Below are 16,695 nucleotides of genomic sequence, written 5' to 3' on the forward strand. Positions count from 1 at the left end.
TGATATCATACCAACAACAAATTATAGAATGAATCCATAGGAAAGAATACAGAACACATGACATCACATTGAGGATACCACAGTGATCTCTGTGCCTGCCTTTCACCCCCATGTGCCACTGCCTCAGGCCCTGTGATTGTGACCCCTTCAGAGGCTGTTAAGAGGGGTTTTCAGCTTTCCCCACCCACCGGTGCTTTAGTTGTAGTATTTAAAAGGGCTTCTGGAACTGTGATATGGTCACTGTAGCTTTTCTTTGGTGGGTTATGGGACGTACGCCTTGTGATTGTGCCGTTTTCTAGGTGATGATAGTTTGCTGTTTGTCCCATTTTGGGGGAAACAGCCTTCACTACGCAGCTAGAACTATGCAGTACAATTACAACACGGGCAATACAACAAACGTGTTGTTACCGCGCGTTCCATTACCACGCAAGTCGTTACAACGGCTTGCATTGGGACACATGTTGTTGGATTTTAAATCCAACACCTTCCCTACTGTTTCACAGACTGGAGTCCAACGTCCAGCGCTTCCCTAAGGCAAGTCTTTGTAACGACTTGCCTGGTAATGGAGCCCATGGTAACCACGAGTTTGTTGCATTGCCCGCGTTGTAATGGCATGCATTATAAAAGCATGCGCGATTGTGTCATACATCCCCTATTTGGGCCGGGTGATGTCATGATTGGCGGGGACTCTTCTGACCAGCTTGGCAACTCACAAGAAATAAGGCACATAGAATGCCAGTTTCGTGTGGCACTGAAGGGGGCATCTGGAGCATTTTAAACATTTCACTGTGGGTTGTGTCATTGCTTCCATGACCCTACCGACCTGCGCACATTTTGGTGGCCCTTTGGGGTGGTGGAGGATGCGGTCTGCTCTAGGGGACCAAGGTATGGTCCGGTTGCCCGGCCCATCTCTCCAATGGGTGTTGGGGGTACCACACAGCGGGTTTCTATGGGGTGGGCTGCTCCTCTAGCATATAGAATAGAACCTGGTTTCGCTAAAGACCGCACCTGTTGTGCTTCCATGATTGGGTGCTTTTCACATATTTTTAACACACTAGGCCATTTTTGAGGTGGGCTCTCTTTTGAAGGGTTAGAGGTGTCTGGGTTCAAGCTGGCCTGGCTGAAGACGGCCGATTAGCCAGAAACCGGTCCTAGGATGCTTGTTTCCGGTCCAGGGAAGGCATGGCTTGGAAGTTCGGGCTGGACTGTTCCCATGAGGCACAGGGTCAAGACTGATTTGCATATGGCCATGTCTGAACTGGGGTGGTGGAGTGAGCTAAAGAACGGTGATGGATTAAACCCAGATCAGTTGACTGGGGGTGAGTGCTTGATTTGATTCAGGCTCCGTCCATCAACCCCTTTGGTATCACTTTTTGAGGTGGGCTCTCTTTTGAACCCAGAAGGGTTAGAGGTGCCAGGGGTACCAGTGGAGGAGTCAACTCATGAGTTCCCAATGTGTTTTAACGCATAAGGAGGCACTGGAAGGAAAGTAATATGATGTCTAGCTGACTATGTACTTGGGTTCAACAAGTGTAGTTTACGGTTTTTGTGAGAGAGGGGCCATTGATGTGTCCCTTCCATGTACTTCTTCTGTCAGCAGAGACCCCCTGCATCCATCAAGCTCTGCAGTTCAGCAGCCAAGTCTTGCAAAGACCCCCTGCTGGGGGAATCCACCCGCCTCCTTCGCTGCTTCAGAGACATTAATCAGGGGGTGGAAGAGAAGCGGCCGGACTCTTCCGGCACCCGCTCTGCCCTCCTGAAGGCTTCCCACAGACCTTCTTGCCAGTCATTGGTCTAGCTAACAGCTGATTTAAAAACAGCATAAATGTAACCACCTCCTTACCTGCAAAGAAAGAGCTGCTACGTTGGTGTCCATGCCACCTTACTGACCCGGGGTACTGCCCTGCGCAGAGTCGCCACCACTCCACGTGCCCCCTGACCCAACCGTACACAGCGCGTTCACCCTGCAATTTCAGAGATAGACCCGCACTAGACACTTCCGGTCAGCTAGCTACAATCTTGCAGGGGTGCCCAAACTTAGGAAGACCAGGTGAGGGGCAAGGCTTTTTACGTGGCCACAGCAAAACTGTGCACTACTCTTCCAGGAGTCATTAGTGATCTAGAGGCTCACGGTAGTTTTCTTAAAGCATTGAAGACCCGGCTTTTCGTTCCTTAAATGTATAGCCAGCAAATTTCCTGGGGATAGGAGTTTTGTTTCTGTCTTTTTCCTTCAGAGCTCTCCTTTCTTTAGCACCTTGACGCCCTGCAGTAATTGTGCGCTTTGTAAATCTGTCATTTCATTCAACTCAACCCTGATATGAGTGTAAAGCACGTGGGGATCCATACCCCCCCCCCTTTGACTCCAAGAGGTCCCACTGTACTCTGGCGCGTTCCTGCTGCTGGCCCTACAGAAATACCAACGGAGACGATATTTGCCCTCCTCCATTAGTCTGTTGTTGCCTGTCAGTGCCCCCCGCCTACAGCCTGTAATACATGCTTCCCCGAGGCTAGGAACCCCTCTTCTCATTCAATATGCAAAGCGCAGCTCGCTGCTCTGCTTTGACACACACACCTGACCTTAGGGAACTGATTCTATCCACATTAACAAGCACGCTACACTTGACTGAGTGGGGGGCAGGGCATCTCAAAAAATGTGAAGGAGTGTCCTCACACACCTCCAGGTGTCACGCTTCGTCATTGGCAGTCCTCACTCTCTAGAAACTGCGCTTGGTAGAGAGCGGGCCTTCACCTGGAGACAGGGAGGCACTTCACAAACTAAGTGGGGTCCCGTGATTACTAGGGTGACCTATGTCATTCTATACCTAAAGTTGGGGTTTCTTGAAGCCCCAAGTCAGGGATTGTACTGCCCCATGGGAAGGGGGGGCTGAGGGGCCCCTGTAGTCACACTTGCCTCAAGATGCGTCCCTCGCTTTCTCTTCACCAGCAGAGGACACCTTTAGAAGAACAGCGATGGGTAGCTTCTTTTGTATGTGCATATTAGGTTTGGAGTCCAGCTCATCCTGGGTTACCTCCCCTAGCAAACTATAGGGGTATGTGTGTGGAAAGGCACATGCGACCACCCCAATACTGCTCTGAACTTCTTGAAACCACCCTAATATGTAGGTCTTAGGCTGAGATAAATTAAGCTTCATGCGCTATTGAATGAGGGGATAAGAACTGATCCAGGTTTGAGCCAGGGAGAGTTACAGACCGGGCCTGATTGGGAACCAAAAGCAGCTCTGGCAAAAATGCTCAAACCAGCCCACACCCTTCTGCACCTCATGCAATCTCTCTCTTTCCACCCATCCTCTCTTGAAGCCCCCCCATGCCTGCTGCAATTATCCTCCAGATGGGGAACGTGACAGAGGCACTGGAACTAGACGTTCAAACCCTCCCCAAAGGTCTCCCACCCACCAGGGAAATGCTCGGTGGAATAAAATCCCCAGTGTTTCCGGGAATGTCTCTGGGTTGAATGTGGATTGCCCCTCAGGCATCAGAGAGTTATGAATCGCAGCTGGGTCTCTGAGGCGTGGACCCCCAGGGTGGTCCCAGGGCAGGCAGAGAAGTCAGAATGAGTTCAATCCTAATACAGGGAATCACTATCATGTGTGGCACGCAATGTGTCCTAACAGAGATCGCAACTGATTCAGCACCCAATCTCCATACATATCGCATGTAATGAGATGCAAACATTCAAACAACATGTGGTAAGGGGGTGTGAAAGGCCCCAGTTACTGGGGACTGAGCAGATTTTTCCAACAGCATTAGTTGACCCTCTACAGGGGCTTCAGGAAACAAAGTCTCTGCTCCTCCTGTAACTACGACTGCAGCCAGCTGTCACTCTCCTCGACTCAGGTGAGGGTACAGCAGCCGTCCCCCACTATGTGTGGTCGTACACTTCACCAGCAACCCCTCACACAGCATGGAAACACTTCCCACATAGGATCAAAACAAAACATTCATCCAACCACAGACCCTACATGGTGTAGCTTGCTACTCATGTAGGTAGGCACTTCAGTGCCCCACATAGGGGTACTAAGTGCTATATAAGTGCTGCAACACAATACAATACTCCCGCAGAGCTCGCGCCCCGCGGGAGAGCAAAGGAGGGGCCCTGATGCAAGTCAATTGATGTCGCGTCCACCAGGCCACAAGAAGCTGAGAGACGGACTTTGGCAGAAGTTCAAGGAGAAAAGCATCATCGTTGGCCATCGTGAACGTACGTCTGATGCTCCAAAGCCGGAAGTGATATTTCCATCATTCTAGACCCTTATTCCGAGTGTCGAGGGGCTACGATGCAGACCGGCCACATCAGACCTGCGGATGCAGTGGACACAGGAGCATCGGATTGCTGTCTTACTACTCTATTAAAAGGTCTCTACCGAAGAAGTAGAAATCGGCATGGATATCAGCATCACTGCACTGATTACCACATGAATTATGGTCTGTTTCCTGCTAACAATCCATCAGGTGTTACCTGCCAAAATGTGACCTTAGGAAACTCTGTTCACAAAAGCCAGGAATTTCTTACCTGTCGGAATGACCACCATAGATTAGGGGGCATGTTATCAAGCCCATTTTCGCTGCTTTAGCGCCCGATTTTGGCCGAAAAGCGGCGCTTTACATATCACACTATTATCAAGGACACGCTAACGTGTGTTTCCTTGATTTAGTTGCCGGGTTTTCTCCATTTTGCATGTCAGCGATTATTATCGCTAATGAAATGCAAGGTAGGCGTTCCTCACAATGCTTGCATGATTAACGTGGCAAGCAGAACTTCGCACTATTAACACTGCGGCCCCAGCGATAAAACAAACCGCAGTTATCGCATGAAGTTAACGTCTGCTTTTTCTTTTACTTAGCTTTGCTGATAATGGGAGGTGGATGGCCATACAACCACACTCCACTATCAGCAAGCATCTCCATAATCATCGCTGGATTTCAGGCGATATTTCTGTCACTGGAATTACATCATCTGTTCGCAAAGCGTTGATAATACACCGCTAACACGGCGATGTAATTCAGCGATAGACGGCGATAATAAGAAACGCGCTAAGTGCGCTTAGCAATGTTTATCGCTCTTCTTTTATAATATGCCCCTCTGTGATTTTAAGGCTCTCATTTTGGAGCTTATCTCTCAGTTTCTTCTCATAAAATTGATCAAAAAGGACTTAAAAGGCGCGTGGATGGTGTCCAGTTTCTACGGGATTGTCCAAGCTTGTGTTGAGTTCAGGCTGATTTCGAGGGAGTCTCAGGTTCAGGGACATTAGCTGCACTCAGAGGCTCTGATCTCTAATGTGTGGGCACAGAATATCTCATGTCACAAAGATTTTTACTTTTTCAATTAAGATTTGGCCCAATTTAGAACTGCTAGGTATTCACTAAAGTTGACCTAACAGTGGCATGTTCATTTCACTCCTTATAATATTATCCCACAGCTGTGAAATTAATCGCATGAGAAAATCCCACACAAGGGGAGGTAATAAACATTTCAAGCTGTGATTTGCCTTGAAAATTTGTGAGTGCCCAAAAACACGCTAATTTGTGAGCATTCGGGGCTCGATTCACAGTACTAACTTAAGACCAAATCCTAAACTTACTACCATTTTGGTATTCACAGAAGGCACTTAGGAGTCCTAAAGTTAGGACTCCTAACTTCTGTGAATAGCAAAATGAGTAAGTGCCTTCTTTGAATACCGAAATGAGTAAGTGCCTTCTGTGAATACCAAAATGGTAGTAAGTTTAGGATTTTGTCTTAGGTTTGTTCTGTGAATTTGGCACTCAGAAACTCCTCTCTGATCTCTTTCCACCTAGGAAATGGTGAGAGATTTGACTGCATTAAATCTCTTTCAACGGTGGTTTGGAAGAAAACGTCACCGCAGGTTTTCCTGGATCTGAAAACATTTATTGACTAAAGAAAAATGAATGGCTAGTGAATGAGAGAATTGACCGACCAAGGTCTCCTGTGTGATCATCGGTTCCAGACAAACTAGGCAAGTAGACTCAGGAGCCAAATGCATGCTTTACTAGCCACAGGTTTCTAGTATTGGTCACAACATATGACTCACAAGAATGTCAAGCAGGTGCCTAGCTGAGCTCATGAGAACTGGGAAAAGGCCTTCAAGAGTTACAAAACTATAAAAAAGTTTCAGCCTCTGCAAGTGGATTCAGAATTTCACATCACTGTTACCATAACACAGGGAGCCTGAACATCAGCAGAAGGCACAGCCTGTGGGCAATGCCAACAGGAGCAAGAACCATGACTGAAGCAGGTGACAGTGGAACTCATACTGACAAACACAGCTAAAATGTTCATCATTAGAAGGGTAACGGAGCAGGGAAGTGGTTTAGCTATGAGAAAATATAGGATTCCAGTGGGGAAAACAAAGAAAAAAAAGGGAAAAACGCAAAGAAAGTGGAACTGTACAGATGCATCAGCTTACTCCAATATACACTTTGTACAATTCCATGTTGGAGGAACCACAATGTCTACATGACTTTCCCAGGTGCGAGGCTGGAAAGCCATGACTGGCACAGCTTTTCAAAAATACTACTTGAGAGTGTTGTGAATTGGAAATCCTCATAACTCTACGCCTGGGTCTGAAAGTACATTTATTAATGCAAATTTACAACTTTTCTGGTTGCAATTTGAATCCTGTATTTTTGTTACCAGTAAAGAATTGATCAAACTGACCTATGTACAAATAGGTTGGGTTGCTACGTTTGATTCCCTGTGGGTTGCAACGCGATCCACCAAATGGCTGTAAATGAGGCAGGTCGCACATTGAGACTCACTCCATTTGGTGGCCTTCATCGGGATGGTGGCCTGCTAGGGTCCACAGACCCCCGTGTCTGCTATTGCCTTTCAGTGAAGTCTTTTTTTGTTGCAGATCGTGTCCCTTAAAAGAAATGGTGCTGTGTTTAAAACAAAAAGTTTTCATCTTGTGAAAAGTTTGTTTCAGAGTTGGAAGAGTGCCCTGGGCTGCCGCCTGCTCCCCGACACACTTTTATTTACATTCACACAGGGGAAGGGACCCAAGTGGGTCTTCTTACCTTTCGCTAATGTTTCACCACCCCAACTCAGAAGTCAGTCACGGTTCAGTGCTTTGTGGCCGGTTTACGGCTGAAACGCATTGTGATACACCTCACACTGAATCGCTCTTTGGAAGTGACACCTACAACCTCCCCCTTCTGAGTGATTAGCAGTTGGGTATGAGGTCATAACAACATGTCAGGAGTCCGCAAAAGTTTATTGAATCCTAAAATGCCTTGAGTACATTGTTAAAACTATCTTTGCAGTCACGGTCAGTGATGTGGATGGTTTTCGACTGTAAAAGTATTTAGTAAATCTGGCTCCATGTGCGTGGCGATTAAAGCACAGAAACCTCCTGTTTCCAGATGCGGAGGATGTTGGATGAAGCGAACACAAGGGGATGATGTACGGAGCGCTGAAACTTTTCAGACACTCACCCCCCCAGTCACAGGTCTGGGTTGAATCCATCATCATTCTTTAGCTCACTTCGCCACCCCAGGTCAGACACAGCTATATGCAAATCAGTCTTGACCCTGTGCCTCATGGAAACAGTCCAGCCCGAACTGCCAAGCCATGTCTTCCCTGCTCCAGAAACAAGCATCCTGGGACCTGTTTCGTGCGACACACCCCTCATCAGCCAGGCTTGCTTGAATCCAGTGGCAAAGTGAGCAATGGACCCACGTCTGGGCATACCCTGCCAACTTAGGGCGAACAAAGCGATGATGGACGGAGCGCTGAAACTTTTCAAACACTCACCCCAGTCACAGATCTGGGTTGAATCCATCATCATTCTTTAGCTCACTTTGCCACCCCGGGTCTGACAAATCTATATGCAAATCAGTCTTGACCCTGTGCCTCATGGGGACAGTCCAGCCCGAACTGCCAAGCCATGTCTTCCCTGGACCGTAAACAATCATCCTGGGACAGATTTCGGGCTACCAGCCCTCATCAGCCAGACTAGGTTGAATCCAGTGGCAAAGTGAGCAAGGGACCCACATCTGGGCATACCCTGCCAACTGAGGGCGAACAAAGCGATGATGGACGGAGCGCTGAAACTTTTCAAACACTCACCCCAGTCACAGATCTGGGTTGAATCCATAATCATTCTTTAGCTCACTTTGCCACCCCGGGTCTGACAACGCTATATGCAAATCAGTCTTGACCCTGTGCCTCATGGGAACAGTCTGAGGCATCCACTTCTCTTTCTTTTACCAATGAACATCTCAGGACCTGGCATTGGTTGCATTGACCCTGTCGTGGGACCAGGAGTCCACAGTCCAGACCTAGAAAGATTCTGTACCTCTGCCTCCAGTAACAATGAGTGTGTGCTTCATGGTGTGGTCTTGGGTGCCTGTGCCTCCAAGTGTGCCCTGTGCTGGTGTCTCCTGGTGTGATCCTGGGTGCTTGTTTCTCCTGGTGTGGTCCTGAGTGTCTGTGTCTCCTGGTGTGATCCAGGGCGTCTGAGTGTCCTGGTTTGAACCTGGGGGTGTTTGTCTCCTGGTGGGTTCCTGGGTGCCTGTGTCTCCAAGTGTGCCCTTGAGCTAGTGTCTCCTGCTGTGACTATGTGTGTCTGTGTCTCCATGGTGTAATTTCGAGTGCCTGTGTCTCCTGGGGTGTTCCTTGGTGCCTGTGTGTCCTGGTGTGATCCTGGGTGTCTGTGCTTCATGGTGTGGGCTTGGGTGCCTGCGTCTCGAAGAGTTCCCTGTGCTGGTGTCTCCTGGTGTGATCCTAGGTGTCTGTGTCTCCTGGTGTGATACTGTGTCTCTCTGTCTCCTGGTGTGAACCTGTGCGTGTGTCTTCTGCTGTGACTATGTGTGTCTGTGTCTCCTAGTGTGATCCTGGGTGTCTGTGTCTCCTGGTGTGACTATGTGTGTCTGTGTCTCCTGGTGTGACTATGTGTGTCTGTGTCTCCTGGTGTGCACTTGGGTGTGTGTCTCCTGGTGTGGTCCTTGGTGTCAGTGTCTCCAAGTGTGCCTTGTGCTTGTGTCTCCTGCTGTGACTATGTGTGTCTGTGTCTCCTGGTGTGAACCTGGGGGTCTGTGTCTCCTGGTGTGAACTTGGGTGTCTGTGTCTCCTGGTGTGGTCCTGGGTGTCAGTGTCTCCAAGTGTGACTTGTGCTGGTGTCTCCTGATGTGACTATGTGTCAGTGTCTCCTGGTGTGATCCGGTGTCTCTGTGTCTCCTGGTGTGAACCTGTGTGTGTGTCTCCTGGTGTGATCCTAGGTGTCTGTGTCTCCTGGTGTGATCCTGTGTCTCTGTGAATCTGTGTGTGTGTGTCCTGGTGTGACTATGTGTGTCTGTGTCTCCTGGTGTGAATATGTGTGTCTGTGTCTCCTGGTGTGGTTCTGGGTGTCTGTGTCTCCTGGTGTGACTATGTGTGTCTGTGTCTCCTGGTGTGGTCCTGGGTGTCAGTGTCTCCAAGTGTGCCTTGTGCTGGTGTCTCCTGCTGTGACTACGTGTGTCTGTGTCACCTGGTGTGAACCTGGGTGTCTGTGTCTCCTGGTGTGAACTTGGGTGTCTGTGTCTCCTGGTGTGGTCCTGGGTGTCAGTGTCTCCAAGTGTGCCTTGTGCTGGTGTCTCCTGTTGTGACTATGTGTGTCTGTGTCTCCTGGTGTGAACCTGGGTGTCTGTGTCTCCTGGTGTGAACTTGGGTGTCTGTGTCTCCTGGTGTGACTATGTGTGTCTGTGTCTCCTAGTGTGGTCCTGGGTGTCAGTGTCTCCAAGTGTGCCTTGTGCTGGTGTCTCCTGCTGTGACTATGTGTGTCAGTGTCTCCTGGTGTGATCCTGTGTCTGTGTCTCCTGGTGTGAACCTGTGTGTGTGTCTCCCGGTGTGATCCTAGGTGTCTGTGTCTCCTGGTGTGATCATGTGTCTCCGTGTCTCCTGGTGTGAGCCTGTGTGTGTGTCTCCTGGTGTGACTATGTGTGTCTGTGTCTCCTGGTGTGACTATGTGTGTCTGTGTCTCCTGGTGTGGTCCTGGGTGCCTGTGTCTCCTGGTGTGACTATGTGTGTCTGTGTCTCCTGGTGTGGTCCTGGGTGTCAGTGTCTCCAAGTGTGCCTTGTGCTGGTGTCTCCTGCTGTGACTACTTGTGTCTGTGTCTCCTGGCGTGAACCTGGGTGTCTGTGTCTCCGTGTGAACCTGGGTGTCTGTATCTCCTGGTGTGAACCTGGGTGTCTGTGTCTCCTGGTGTGGTCCTGGGTGTCAGTGTCTCCAAGTGTGCCTTGTGCTGGTGTCTCCTGTTGTGACTATGTGTGTCCCTGTCTCCTGGTGTGATCCTGTGTCTCTGTGTCTCCTGGTGTGAACATGTGTGTGTGTCTCCTGGTGTGACTACGTGTGTCTGTGTCCCCTGGTGTGAAACTGGGTGTCTGTGTCTCCTGGTGTGAACTTGGGTTTCTGTGTTTCCTGGTGTGGTCCTGGGTGGCAGTGTCTCCAAGTGTGCCATGCTGGTATCTCCTGCTGTGACTATGTGTGTCTGTGTCTCCTGGTGTGAACCTGGGTGTCTGTGTCTCCTGGTGTGAACTTGGGTGTCTGTGTCTCCTGGTGTGGTCCTGGGTGTCAGTGTCTCCAAGTGTGCCTTGTGCTGTTGTCTCCTGCTGTAACTATGTGTGTCAGTGTCTCCTGGTGTGATCCTGTGTCTCCTGGTGTGAACCTGTGTGTGTGTCTCCTGGTGTGATCCTAGGTGTCTGTGTCTCCTGGTGTGATCCTGTGTCTCTGTGTCTCCTGGTGTGAACCTGTGTGTGTGTCTCCTGGTGTGACTATGTGTGTCTGTGTCTCCTGGTGTGACTATGTGTGTCTGTGTCTCCTGGTGTGATTATGTGTGTCTGTGTCTCCTGGTGTGGTCGTGTGTGTGTCAGTGTCTCCAAGTGTGCCTTGTGCTGGCGTCTCCTGCTGTGACTACGTGTATCTGTGTCTCCTGGTGTGAACCTGGGTGTCTGTGTCTCTTGGTGTGAAGTTGGGTGTCTGTGTCTCCTGGTGTGGTCCTGGGTGTCAGTGTCTCCAAGTGTGCCTTGTGCTGGTGTCTCCTGTTGTGACTATGTGTGTCAGTGTCTCCTGGTGTGATCCTGGGTGTCTGTGTCTCCTGATGTTAACTTGGGTGTCTGTGTCTCTGGGTATGGTCCTGGGTGTCAGTGTCTCCAAGTGTGCCTTGCGCTGGTGTCTCCTGCTGTGACTATGTGTGTCTGTGTCTCCTGGTGTGACTATGTGTGTCTGTGTCTCCTGGTATGGTCCTGGGTGTCTGTGTCTCCTGGTGTGACTATGTGTGTCTGTGTCTCCAGATGTGGTCCTGGGTGTCAGTGTCTCCAAGTGTGCCTTGTGCTGTTGTCTCCTGCTGTGACTATGTGTGTCTGTGTCTCCTGGTGTGAACTTGGGTGTCTTTGTCTCCTGGTGTGAACCTGGGTGTGTGTGTCTCCTGGTGTGACTATGTGTGTCTGTGTCTCCTGGTGTGATCCTAGGTGTCTCTGTCTCCTGGTGTGATCCTGTGTCTCTGTGTCTCCTGGTGTGAACCTGTGTGTGTGTCTCCTGGTGTGACTATGTGTGTCTGTGTCTCCTGGTGTGGTCCTGGGTGTCTGTGTCTCTTGGTGTGAAGTTGGGTGTCTGTGTCTCCTGGTGTGGTCCTGGGTGTCAGTGTCTCCAAGTGTGCCTTGTGCTGGTGTCTCCTGTTGTGACTATGTGTGTCAGTGTCTCCTGGTGTGATCCTGGGTGTCTGTGTCTCCTGATGTTAACTTGGGTGTCTGTGTCTCTGGGTATGGTCCTGGGTGTCAGTGTCTCCAAGTGTGCCTTGCGCTGGTGTCTCCTGCTGTGACTATGTGTGTCTGTGTCTCCTGGTGTGACTATGTGTGTCTGTGTCTCCTGGTATGGTCCTGGGTGTCTGTGTCTCCTGGTGTGACTATGTGTGTCTGTGTCTCCAGATGTGGTCCTGGGTGTCAGTGTCTCCAAGTGTGCCTTGTGCTGTTGTCTCCTGCTGTGACTATGTGTGTCTGTGTCTCCTGGTGTGAACTTGGGTGTCTTTGTCTCCTGGTGTGAACCTGGGTGTGTGTGTCTCCTGGTGTGACTATGTGTGTCTGTGTCTCCTGGTGTGATCCTAGGTGTCTCTGTCTCCTGGTGTGATCCTGTGTCTCTGTGTCTCCTGGTGTGAACCTGTGTGTGTGTCTCCTGGTGTGACTATGTGTGTCTGTGTCTCCTGGTGTGGTCCTGGGTGTCTGTGTCTCCTGGTGTGACTCTGTGTATCTGTGTCCACTACCAGGAACACGGTGACCCGGGCGCAGCGCATCCTAAATCTACTTATAGCAAGCCTACACTTACAACGTAGGCACAGAGCTACCTCTGCTGCCTCGAAGCTACATAACTTTATCGGATCTATAAGCCACTGGCTCACTTCAAACACGAACTACGGTCCCGGGTCTCAATAACAAGCACGTCTCCTGGTGTGAACTTGGGTGTCTGTGTCTCCTGGTGTGAACCTGGGTGTGTGTGTCTCCTGGTGTGACTATGTGTGTCTGTGTCTCCTGGTGTGACTATGTGTGTCTGTGTCTCCTGGTGTGAACTTGGGTTTCTGTGTTTCCTGGTGTGGTCCTGGGTGGCAGTGTCTCCAAGTGTGCCATGCTGGTATCTCCTGCTGTGACTATGTTAGTCTGTGTCTCCTGGTGTGAACCTGGGTGTCTGTGTCTCCTGGTGTGAACTTGGGTGTCTGTGTCTCCTCGTGTGGTCCTGGGTGTCAGTGTCTCCTGGTGTGACTATGTGTGTCTGTGTCTCCTGGTGTGGTCCTGGGTGTCAGTGTCTCCAAGTGTGCCTTGTGCTGGTGTCTCCTGCTGTGACTATGTGTGTCTGTGTCTCCTGGTGTGATTATGTGTGTCTGTGTCTCCTGGTGTGGTCCTGGGTGTCTGTGTCTCCTGGTGTGACAATGTGTGTCTGTGTCTCCTGGGGTGGTCCTGAGTGTCTGTGTCTCCTGCTGTGACTATGTGTGTCTGTGTCCACTACCAGGAACACAGCGACCCGGGAGCAGCACATCGTAAATCTACTTATAACCAGCCTACACTTACAATGTAGGCACAGAGCTACCTCTGCTGCCTCGAAGCTACATAACTTTATCGGATCTATAAGCCACTGGCTCACTTCAAACACGTACTACAGTTCCCGGGTCTCAATAACAAGCGCATTTTGCTTCGAGTCCACGTTTTCTTATCGACATTGGAATATAAGACGGTCTTGGGCCCCACCGGGTCGGAAGTATCACCGGCAGAGCGACCTTTTGGCTCAAACACAGCTACCTAGAGCCCTGAAGATTCGTGAGATGCGATGAAACACGTGTCGGCTGGCTGTTGTTAAGCCTTGAAAATTAAAAAAAGGACATTAGGATCTTCCCTTGTCATACCATTCATTTCCTAATTGTTTCACACCAACTGTTTCTCTGCATGTATTTATTATGATGAATGTTGTATACTATAACCTACGGTCACTTAAATATTAAGTGTGTGCATAGGGTACGTCTATGTAGTAATTGTGAGGTCCTGTCGGCTTGCTGACATTACCATTGGGTGGCTATATGGTTTTCCACTCACCCAGTTGCACCACAAACTACTATTCACTAGTGCTTCCATACAGGCAGTGCGCCCATTGTTAGATTGACATCTAAAAACCATTCCTTCTTTTGTGCCTTGTTCTGGTGTCTCCTGCTGTGACTATGTGTGTCAGTGTCTCCTGGTGTGATCCTGTGTCTCTGTGTCTCCTGGTGTGAACCTGTGTGTGCGTCTCCTGGTGTGATCCTAGGTGTCTGTGTCTCCTGGTGTGATCCTGTGTCTCTGTGTCTCCTGGTGTGAACCTGTGTGTGTGTGGGTCCTGGTGTGACTATGTGTGTCTGTGTCTCCTGGGGTGAATATGTGTGTCTGTGTCTCCTGGTGTGGTCCTGGGTGTCTGTGTCGCCTGGTGTGACTATGTGTGTCTGTGTCTCCTGGTGTGTCTGTGTCTCCTGGTGTGATCGTGTGTCTCTGGGTCTCCTGGTATGAACCTGTGTGTGTGTGTCCTGGTGTGACTATGTGTGTCTGTGTCTCCTGGTGTGACTATGTGTGTCTGTGTCTCCTGGTATGGTCCTGGGTGTCTGTGTCTTCTGGTGTGTCTGTGTCTCCAGATGTGGTCTTGGGTGTCAGTGTCTCCAAGTGTGCCTTGTGCTGGTGTCTCCTGGCGTGAACCTGGGTGTCTGTGTCTCCTGGTGTGAACTTGGGTGTCTGTGTCTCCTGGTGTGACTATGTGTGTCTGTGTCTCCTGGTGTGGTCCTGGGTGTCAGTGTCTCCAAGCATGCCTTGTGCTGGTGTCTCCTGCTGTGACTATGTGTGTCAGTGTCTCCTGGTGTGATCCTGTGTCTCTGTGTCTCCTGGTGTGAACCTGTGTGTGTGTCTCCTGGTGTGATCCTAGGTGTCTGTGTCTCCTGGTGTGATCATGTGTCTCTGTGTCTCCTGGTGTGAACCTGTGTGTGTCTCCTGGTGTGACTATGTGTGTCTGTGTCTCCTGGTGTGACTATGTGTGTCTGTGTCTACTGGTGTGGTCCTGGGTGTCTGTGTCTCCTGGTGTGACTATGGGTGTCTGTGTCTCCTGGTGTGGTCCTGGGTGTCAGTGTTTCCAAGTGTGCCTTGTGCTGGTGTCTCCTGCTGTGACTACTTGTGTCTGTGTCTCCTCGCGTGAACCTGGGTGTCTGTGTCTCCTGGTGTGAACCTGGGTGTCTGTGTCTCCTGGTGTGAACTTGGGTGTCTGTATCTCCTGGTGTGGTCCTGCGTGTCAGCGTCTCCAAGTGTGCCTTGTGCTGGTGTCTCCTGTTGTGACCATGTGTGTCTGTGTCTCCTGGTGTGATCCTGTGTCTCTGTGTCTCCTGGTGTGAACATGTGCGTGTGTCTCCTGGTGTGACTACGTGTGTCTGTGTCCCCTGGTGTGAACCTGGGTGTCTGTGTCTCCTGGTGTGAACTTGGGTTTCTGTGTTTCCTGGTGTGGTCCTGGGTAGCAGTGTCTCCAAGTGTGCCATGCTGGTATCTCCTGCTGTGACTATGTGTGTCTGTGTCTCCTGGTGTGAACCTGGGTGTCTGTGTCTCCTGGTGTGAACTTGGGTGTCTGTGTCTCCTGGTGTGGTCCTAGGTGTCAGTGTCTCCAAGTGTGCCTTGTGCTGGTGTCTCCTGCTGTAACTATGTATGTCAGTGTCTCCTGGTGTGATCCTGTGTCTCCTGGTGTGAACCTGTGTGTGTGTCTCCTAGTGTGATCCTAGGTGTCTGTGTCTCCTGGTGTGATCCTGTGTCTCTGTGTCTCCTAGTGTGAACCTGTGTGTGTGTCTCCTGGTGTGACTATGTGTGTCTGTGTCTCCTGGTGTGACTATGTGTGTCTGTGTCTCCTGGTGTGATTATGTGTGTCTGTGTCTCCTGGTGTGGTCCTGTGTGTCAGTGTCTCCAGGTGTGCCTTGTGCTGGCGTCTCCTGCTGTGACTACGTGTGTCTGTGTCTCCTGGTGTGAACCTGGGTGTCTGTGTCTCTTGGTGTGTACTTGGGTGTCTGTGTCTATTGGTGTGGTCCTGGGTGTCAGTGTCTCTAAGTGTGCCTTGTGCTGGTGTCTCCTGCTGTGACTATGTGTGTCTTTGTCTCCTGGTGTGAACTTGGGTGTCTTTGTGTCCTGGTGTGAACCTGGGTGTGTGTGTCTCCTGGTGTGACTATGTGTGTCTGTGTCTCCTGGTGTGATCCTAGGTGTCTGTGTCTCCTGGTGTCATCCTGTGTCTCTGTGTCTCCTGGTGTGACTATGTGTGTCAGTGTCTCCTGGTGTGGTCCTGGGTGTCTGTGTCTCCTGGTGTGACTCTGTGTATCTGTGTCTCCTGGTGTGGTCCTGGGTGTCAGTGTCTCCAAGTGTGCCTTGTGCTGGTGTCTTCTGCTGTGGCTATGTGTGTCTGTGTCTCCTAGTGTGACTCTGTGTGTCTGTGTCTCCTGGTGTGAACTTGGGTGTCTGTGTCTCTTGGTGTGTACTTGGGTGTCTGTGTCTATTGGTGTGGTCCTGGGTGTCAGTGTCTCTAAGTGTGCCTTGTGCTGGTGTCTCCTGCTGTGACTATGTGTGTCTGTGTCTCCTGGTGTGAACTTGGGTGTCTTTGTCTCCTGGTGTGAACCTGGGTGTGTGTGTCTCCTGGTGTGACTATGTGTGTCTGTGTCTCCTGGTGTGATCCTAGGTGTCTGTGTCTCCTGGTGTCATCCTGTGTCTCTGTGTCTCCTGGTGTGACTATGTGTGTCAGTGTCTCCTGGTGTGGTCCTGGGTGTCTGTGTCTCCTGGTGTGACTCTGTGTATCTGTGTCTCCTGGTGTGGTCCTGGGTGTCAGTGTCTCCAAGTGTGCCTTGTGCTGGTGTCTTCTGCTGTGGCTATGTGTGTCTGTGTCTCCTAGTGTGACTCTGTGTGTCTGTGTCTCCTGGTGTGAACTTGGGTGTCTGTGTCTCCTGGTGTGAACCTGTGTGTGTGTGTCTCCTGGTGTGACTATGTGTGTCTGTGTCTCCTGGTGTGATTATGTGTGTCTGTGTCTCCTGGTGTGGTCCTGGGTGTCTGTGTCTCCTGTTGTGACTATGTGTGTCTGCGTCTCCTGGTGTGGTCCTGGGTGTCAGTGTCTCCAAGTGTGCCTTGTGCTGGTGTCTCCTGCTGTGACTATGTGTGTCTGTGTC

Source organism: Lissotriton vulgaris, chromosome 4_1, assembly GCF_964263255.1.
Source record: "Lissotriton vulgaris chromosome 4_1, aLisVul1.2, whole genome shotgun sequence".
Taxonomy (NCBI): domain Eukaryota; kingdom Metazoa; phylum Chordata; class Amphibia; order Caudata; family Salamandridae; genus Lissotriton; species Lissotriton vulgaris.